Raw genomic sequence first — 7,950 nt, forward strand, 5'->3', positions numbered from 1 at the left:
GAGCGTGACAAATTTCCACTTTGAAATTGGCTGCCTTGAACTTTTCTATCCGCAATTCAGTTTGCTTTTATTTTAGCAGCAATTCTATATGCTCGTGCTGTTTTCAAAACGTGCTTCGGATGATCCTGTCTAGCAATATGTTGAATAGTCTCCAACCTATGGTGCCAAGCTCACTTTGATAAACAGAAGCCAAGAGTGCGCAATGACAAAAACCAAGCAAACTCCCAACCACATACCCTGAACATGATGTTTTTAATGTTCATCCTTCCCTCTCCACCCTTCCACTTGGCATCAGGTATCAGTGGGCTACATTCATTGAGCAATTATGCTATCAGGTTCTGTTTTAATACGAGTACCAAGGTACATCTAGCAGCTGCACTGAAAGCACATGACAATAGAGGAAAGACTTTGCCTTCTTTTTTCCAGCCTGTGCACTACATGGGATTAGTAATGTTATACAGGGCCTTTCACCACTTGCATTTCACTTGTTCATATATGGTCCAGGGCAGTGATGGCCAAAAGTTTATTAACAAGTGATAGCTGTTCAGTGACCTGTGTTAAATGAGTTGGTGCTCTCAGTCCAGGTCTTTGTCTCCAGATGTCTGCTATGCCCCTAGTTACTCCGGAGCTCCCTAAATCAAACCACAACTCCCTAGTGAGGTCTATAAACAAGGAGATTTACTGACCACGTTCAAGCTGCGTGAATATTCCCACAGTATTAACTAAATTTCCAGAGTGCTGTCAGAGCGAACACTGGTCTCAGTGTTAAACTAGGCCTGAGATCTCAAGGGACAATCTTTTAATTGGTTATTCTAAAATCCTGGTTAAGAATCTGGAGGCAGTATCACCAGGAAATAAGTATAAACACCACTTTCTTGGGAAACCCAGCCATGCGGTTTAGGAGGGACTGTGGACAGAGACCAAATTACCTTCCCACCCGTGAGCTTATCCTGCCAAGATGCAATCACGTCTAATTGGCAGGGCCGTCCAAGGAAGCAGACTCTGACACTCAATATGCCGTGTCTCTTACTGGGCCCTAAAGTTTAAACTGTTTTGAAGCATCGATTGTCCTCATTTAGGATGTGCATCCTCCAAAAGGGTTTTCCTAGTGGGTTCTAAAATGTGGAATCTAAGTAAATACTGGCCACTTTTTTTTTTCCAAACCTAGACCTCTTAATCCTGAAATACCCATTGCACTTTGAATACGAAGCCATTTATAGTGAGTCAGCTAAGCACAGATTTCAAGAGCTTAACCTTAGGCGACCAGCTTTGGAAATTCTGGCTTCACTTCCCACCTTCCACCCATCTCAGCGGGACATCCACTGGTATGGGTTGTTCACTACAAGGGGTCGTTGCGTGTGGTCAAGGTGAAACGCATACATATTTCCCCCTGATTTCGTAGAGCTGTGTTTATGGGTCTTGTTGAACATCCATACCAGGATCTATGATTCAGGCATTTCTGCACAAGTTCAAACCTGCAAAATATGAAGTGGTCCCTCGGAAGGTGCTTGAAGGGCTGGACCTTGTGTGCACGTAGATATTTTTATAATGTGCCTCCTCCTTGAAAGTCACCCTGGACTGTGTGTAATATCTTTACCAAATAGGCCGCAGGCCAGAATAGGACCAGTGATTGCCATTATCTGAGGAATAAACAGCCAGCAGCTGTCAATGCAAGCTCCAAACATCTTCGCCCCAGCACATATGACCGCGCTAGGCAATATTTCTTGTAATCGCCCACAGGTCTACTATCCTATTCCTAGCTAGCTGGCAATAATGCGCGGTGTCATTTTGCACAGGAGGCTGCAGGGCTCTGCAGCATGCAGCTGCTTTCCAGCTCGCTCAGGCTGGTGACACTGTGCCGCGGAGTCTGCTTCCCAGCCTGCCGGAGCAAGGAGCCACTTCCAAGGCCCGAAGACCTGCTGCTGAACGAACCTGAGAAGCAACTGTTAAAACAGGGGCGTTATGGTTAATTGATGCAGAAATGCAGTGTAGGTAATTGCTTTCTAGTGCCAATTAAATGACAGCAAATGACAGCAGCGTCAGTTCTAGGCCCAGCTTCCACAAGCTTATGAAGTTTTCTGCTCGGTCTGCAAAGCGCAGTAAGGGAAGCACCGCATGTCAGTTCTGCGCTCATGAACCCCAGAGATGAAGGCAATGGAAATGCTCCAGAGCAGCCCTGGGCGCACCCCGATGGATTCTCCATCTCAGGGGTACTTACTGCCACGTGCCCACTTCTGCTCTAAAGCAGTCGCATGGCATTCACTACTGGGTCAGACGCACATAGAGTCGGCGGGCGTCATTGGGGCATCCTTTAGCTCCGTCTGGACACGATCTCGGTGGACTGGATTTCTAAAGGTGTATAGGCTCCCATTAAAATCAAGGAGAGGTTCCGTTTAAAATTCAGCCTTCTGTGCCTCTGTTGCTCCATATGCAAACTGAAGATGATAACACATCCTTTTCCTGCCATTTTGCCTATTAGCGTGTGTTTTCTGAGGCAAGGACTATGGCTGCCTCTAGGTTTGTACAACTCCTAGTCTGACGTGCCACTGAACCCAGGCAGAGCTCGGAGGCGCCACCATAATAGTAATAAATGTCCTGTGACTTATTATTCTCATGACTTTATCAAATCCTTAAATCCCTGACCTCTAGTACAGACCCGCAACCTCACTTTCTACCTTCTTTTTAAAGACCATATATTTAGCATTCGTATGAACTAGTGTAGCATGATGCCAAGGAGCTGGGGATGACAAGGAATACGTACAAAGGGAACTCTCAAGTCCCCGGGTCCACTGATCTCTAGCCCCTCTATTATGGCATCCCAGTTTATTAAATCCCAAATCATCTCTTTATTGCAACGCACAAGCTCCAGGGCTGAAGACCCCTCTCCCATTTTTCATGTCATTAAACAGGCTGGCTGGCAGCCAACATATTTCTCCAATTAATAGGTCTGAAGAAGTGGGGTACGTGATGACAGAAGGAAGAGCAAAAGGGACATCTAGCGGTGACTATAAATGCCTGCATCATTCCAGGAAAGGTTTTCGGGTCCTTTCGGCTATTGTTCTTTATCAGCTGCTGGACTATCAATCTGTGGTCCATGGATCCCTGGGTCACAGACTGTGTCTGAGGGGTCCTTGAGAGATGACTATGAAAAGAAAGTTTCAGATCCCAGAAACCGCACCTGAGCCTCTGGAAGGACCTGCCAGTGTTTGCCATGGGCCGATCGTTCCAGGCCCAGCTCTGGTTTGTTCCAGTTGTAAACCCCGGAGAGTGAAATGGTTCCCAAAGTCTGCAAGCGCTGTTGGATGACAGAAGTAAAACCCAGCTCGAATTGCCCTTCTTTGTGGCATTTAATTAAGGATTCTGAAGCAACCGATCTTTGTGTCTTTTCATGGTTAGAAATCCACATGGAAAAGAAATCTCTCTGAACAGCCACCAATCGATGCTTTGTTAGGTTACTAGGCACTAAATGTGCTACATCTGAACACTTAGCACTTCAAGAGAAAGAGGCTTACTAAAAGGAAAGGAAACAACAGGCTTTTTTTCACTAGGCCCTGGCAATTTTGAGCTCACTTTTAATCCCCGGAAGAAACATGTTTTCCCTTTATCCTTCAGTATTTTTGCTTTCTTACTGCCCGTTCCATAGGAGTTTATAGAAATACCTCTTCATTTCTGTTACATTCACAGTGGGCACGTCTACACAAGACACTTACTGCGCAATAGCTTAATAACATGGCGCAGCAGCGAGCCGGTCAAAACCCATGCTAGCACGCTACCGCGCAGTTATTAGGCTATTGCACAGTAAGCGTCACCCAAAAAAACCCATGCCGGCGTTACTGCGCAGTATCTGTAATTTAATTAGTATGTCATTAAGCTAGTGCTAAACTAAATGCGCAGTAACTACTTCACATTAATGAGCGTGTAGACGTGCCCCATTGCACCTTATGGCCACATCCAGACAAGCACGGCTGTGCAGTGTGTGGCACCGCAGACATGTCTATGGTGCCACAAACCACATGTTCAGCTGTTCTTGGCACTGCAAGCACAGGGGATTTTTTTTGACTCCTGGATATCCAGGAGACCCCCCAAGACCTCAGGTAAGGCTTCTGGGGCCAGTCCAATGCTGGCCCCAGCCTCCCCTACCCCACCTGGGGTAACTTGCTGCATGCCAGCAGGCGCATGGCACAGGCGTTCCCTGGGGACAACTAGCAGCGGTGCCCCGAGGAACCAAATGTCCACACTCGTGTAGGCGTGGCTTATGTTTTTTTCCTTGGAGTTGATTTCAGCTTGGTTTTTAAGCCCATAAATCTGACCACTTTGCCAATGCAGTAGGAAAAACAAACCAACCCACAACTAACTAAGTACAATGGTAGGCAGCCGACTCGAAAGACTCGAGAAAGATGTTCAAGCGTGGCATTACTCTGTAGAAATACCATCAGGAGTCTCTATGGTAACAGCATCCGTTCCTTCCCCATTAGGTGCTTTGTTGATCAATAAAAAGCTGCTTGCTAAGTCTCAAATTCAACCTATACGTCCATAATCAATCCGGTTTCTCTCCTGCCTCTTCATCAATACTAGCCAGAAGAGCTCTGCAAGGCAATTCTGGTCCCTGGTGCACCCATTAATATTCACTGTCTTCAAGTCATGCCCTCAGGGACATCTGTGAGTGCACCAGATTTCTACAGGTGTAAGTGCCTGGCGTGTGATGGCCGATGCTTTTCATAAAGCACGTGGAGGTGTACAATCTTGCCCTATAGCTGCTTTGACTTTGCAAGAGTAAAGGGAATAAAAAATCTGTAAAAATAACTGAGCATGTGAGACTATATGGACACTGTTATATGGTCTCCCTGCAGAGAAGGGCTGTACTTTGGAGCAGAAGCAGCTGAGTGATCACAGATTCAGAAAACCATAGGCCTAGCTAGGCAAAGCAGTGACCCAGAATGGCATGTGGCACTGTCTAGAGATATGTGATGGGGAGAAGCGGCGGAGGTGGACAGGAACAATACGGGCAGCAGATTCAGGAGCGGCGGTAAAATGGGGAGCATCGAGACAAGACGGAGCAAGAGAAAATTTACGATGAGAATCTAGTCAAAGCCCTGGCAGCAAGAGCTGGAAAGCAATGAAGCGGTCTTCCAAGGGTGAGAGGCCCATCATTTGATATGTCGAAATGATATCCCAGCAAATATATCAACAGGAATAATGTTCTGGAGAAGGAAAATACCTAACAGAAGTCAACTCTATGATCCTTTGAGTCGTACTGGACTTGTCCCGAATAGATTGACCTTTGAGATCAGGATTGGAAAAGAGAAGAAACAAGAAAAAGAAAAACAGTAAAAAATGCACAAGGAAGAGAAGAAAACGGTCACATTCCCATTGGCTCCAATATTATCAGACAGAGAAATGTAGGACAAACCAACTTTTAGTGCAATTCAGGTCCCAGCTCTAAATCCCATCCTAATCCCCACCGCCAGCTGGCCTGGGACACAGCACTGCAGAGGCAAATGTGCCAGATCTCTCCCCTCCACTCCCCCCACCAGCAACAAATGCTGGGGAAGGTCATCACATGTGGCTGGTTACATGATTATGTCTTGCAAATGAATCTGGATACCAGCCAGCTCTGAAATCCACTCCGACTATTAGGAGTTGAAAGATGTGACCTTTCGTTGGAACGGTAATTTTCTCTGTATTTGCCTGGACCTATGCCCTCAATCATGGTCATTCAGTTAGTTGTTATTAAATTAGAGGACTAGGTTATCGGTCTACAGAGTATCTGCAACCGCTGTGACAGAAAGGATGGCTGTTTGGTTAATAGATCACACAGGGCTATTGGTTGATCCCCAGTTTTGCTACAGACCTCTCAAACAACTCCGGCCAAATCGCTCAGGCTTGGCCATTGCAAAGACTTAAGCATATTATTAATCTGATGTACTGAATAGCTCCATTCCTTTCCCTCTGTAGCACAGGTCCCTGCCTATGAACTGGGAATGATACTACCTCCTTTCTTCCCATCTTATCTGTCTTATCTTCTTAGGGAATAATCTCTCTGACACAGACAGTTTCTTACCCCATGCATGAGGAGGACCTAACATACTGAGGGCCTGATCCCAGCTGGAGCTGCAAGGGAGTGTGGTACTACCAGTAAACCCAGGCCTATATAATCCAGTAAATTAAGACCAGGAAACAATCGACTGTCAAAACTCTGACACAAGCTAAAGGATTTTCATTCTTAGTGTAAGCAACATGCCAGGATTTGGGATCTAGTGCTCTACAGATGCTGAACCATGACCCCATCAGGTATGGGAGCTGACACTGCTGTCTGCTTAAGGACAGTAGGATGTGTTTGATAATGTCTTTTTTAATGGGATGGCTCTATAGTTGGGAGAGAGGTTAGACAAGTGTTTGGACCCCAAATGCCCTTAGGCTGTACTGGCACCTCTCTTCTGTGACAAAGGCAAACACCAGGTAAAGCACTGATTTTTGTTTCACCCCACGTTGTAAATGAAAGTGGAGCCTTCCAAAGGGCAGCGAGCCTGTGGAGCAAAGAGAAGTCAGCAGAAGTAATTGCAGACCAGGTGAAAGAAGGGTTGAGACAGATAAACCTGGTTCTGCAAATGCATTTATATAGGCAACCTTCCATCCTCTGGATCGTGGTGTACAGATATGAAGCGTAGTTGATGCCTGATGAATCTGCCTGTGACTGCCAAGCCCAATTTGAGAGCCACACAGCTTGTTACGAGTTTCACAGATCCACGTGTTGTGCGAGTTGGAGACCAAGTTTGCAGCATGCTGCTTTCTTCTTTCTCGCTCTGCTTCCATCCTCTGGATCAAAGCCACGTTGTGTCGAGCTGCATCCTGGGCCAGATGTTCCCTCAGGACCAGATAGGATCCTGCACGCTCCTCCCAGCTTTCTGCACGGACGCTGACGGACTTCATACCATTTCTGCACATGTTGTGGTACCACCACAGAGGGAGACCCTGCTTTCTAAAATCCCACTATGCAAAATATTCTTGGGGGAAAGTCTTCCAAATGAATACCTGCCATTCAAAAGGAAAGAGGCCCATTAATACCTGGAGAGCACAGAGGGGTTAGGGGAGGGCCAGGTACCTTGTAAGAGAGCCATAAAATGCTTAACAGACATACTATTTCAGATTGATGGCAAGGGCTGCCACCTCGTGGCTTCTTATGTTATCTGCTAGTGGCCGGTTCAGAGCTAAATAAGTAAACTCCTGAACAGGTGGGACAGCTACAACCCACCTAGGAGCCAGCAGGATTGCTTGAGGGATGGGGGAAGTTTTTTAACTGCTACTTATATGATGCTTATGTGGGGCCCCCTGCTAAATCCAGACCACTGCCAAGAGCCAGGCCCTGTCCACTCGCACACAAGCGTGACAATTCGGTGGAGTCGCTTGTATTTCAGCAAGGCTCTCAGGCTTTCCACTGGTGTCCGATAACTGTCCTCTCATGAACTGCAGAGTGAACTGATGAACAGTTTGATCCCGAGCTCACAAGAGTCAATGCAAAGATCTCCAGTGACTTCAACAGCTGTTGGATCTGGTCTCTGCTCTCTTCTACTTGCACTTTTGACTACAATGAGGGTGTTTGGGGCTTTTTTGAAGAATAGCCAATTCTGCAAAAAAAAAAAAAGAATGGAGTTTTAGAGAAGCCAGAACTATTTGTGAGTTTGAGTTAAACTTGGCACAAAGCTACCGCAGGATCTGTTTAAAATGGCAAAATATTTGATGTTTTAGTTTATCGTTTTCATTTAAAACAGCCCTAAATTTAAAAAATAAATAGATGTTTTCACAAAGGGGTAAATAGCTCAAAAATGGAACCAAACGACTCCTTTCCAATTGAATTACATATTTGAGATTGAATCAAAATGGGAAGATAAGCATTTTTAATTATTATTATTTTTAATCTGCATCTGTTCAGCCTGAGCAATAATCCTCCCC

The sequence above is a fragment of the Alligator sinensis genome, unplaced genomic scaffold, assembly GCF_000455745.1.
Source record: "Alligator sinensis unplaced genomic scaffold, ASM45574v1 scaffold111_1, whole genome shotgun sequence".
Lineage (NCBI taxonomy): Eukaryota > Metazoa > Chordata > Crocodylia > Alligatoridae > Alligator > Alligator sinensis.